Here is a 1,234-nt window from a genome sequence, read left to right on the forward strand (position 1 = left end):
TGCTCCTGCCACATGGCTGCCAGGTCCCAGGGGTGCCTGGCAGCCAAATCCGGTCACTCCCTTTCACCTGTGGACCTCTTATTTTGCCCACAATCCAGTTCTCTCCTGAAGTTGCCGCTGTCTCTCTGATGTGTGCCTTTTGTTCAACACAGTAACCCCTTGCACTCTGCCCAGCTCTTCTACACTACCTGGACAAAAGCCTTTTCCTTATTTTCAATAAATGTCAGATGCTATTTAAAAAGAAACTGAGTCTCAGTGACTATGGTGCCTCTCCCTCCCTGGTTCAGTACATAGGTCCTTGTCTTCTTCAACTGATATGTCCCTGGCCATTCTGTCGCCGATGTCCAATCCCTGGCATCATAAAACAGAAAATATTCCAGAGGAGGTCATCCTTTCCGTGAAACAACAAGAATTTTTAAAAATAAACATGAAAAAAATTACAATGCCTGTCAATTACAACTGTGATTATGCTGATTCTCTCAAGTTTCTGCCTCATTTCTAATTTGGATTATTTTCCAGAATATGTGAGGGCAGGAAAAAGTGAATTTAATTTATGTACTGGTTGGCTTGATGTGTGGTCAAAAACAAAAATGCGTTGTGTCTTTCCACAAAGAGTAATAATGCTTACATGGGCTATATACTTCTCTGCTTCCTTCAGATGAGAACCTTTGAATTAATTATGTTAAATTGATATTTATCAGCAGTAGGCTTTTATTGTATTTCTGCAGTTCATTAGTAGCCTCTTGTTAACCACCTACTGGCACTATCTTTATAATTACTATTTCCTAGGAACCTCTCAAATGCCTAAGATGTTGTGCCTGCCTACAAATTTCCTTCTCTTGGTATCCTATCTCTGTTCATCACTGGTGAAAGTTTTGACAATTGTGACACAACCACCTCATAGGGATTATCAGTACATGAAGTACATCAGTCATATAATCTTCAATTCTAGTCAGCTGGCATTTATTCAAGTTCCCAAATCCTATTTTAGAATCTTTCTTAAGGGGTCTCCCTGATGGCACAGGAATTAAAGACAGTGCTATCAAGCTGTTGCAGCCATTACAGCACAAGTTCGATCCTTGGCCAGGGAGCTGACCCACATGGTGAAGCAGACCTCACCTGTTTCACCTGCTGCTCCCGTCAGCAGTGTATTTCAGTGGATCTGCCTCTTCTCCCCACTCTGTCTCGTGAATTCTCTCACCACCCCTACCTCTAGCCTACTTATCAGTTTTTG

The sequence above is a fragment of the Condylura cristata genome, unplaced genomic scaffold (genome assembly GCF_000260355.1).
Source record: "Condylura cristata isolate star-nosed mole 26May11 unplaced genomic scaffold, ConCri1.0 scaffold00019, whole genome shotgun sequence".
NCBI lineage: Eukaryota > Metazoa > Chordata > Mammalia > Eulipotyphla > Talpidae > Condylura > Condylura cristata.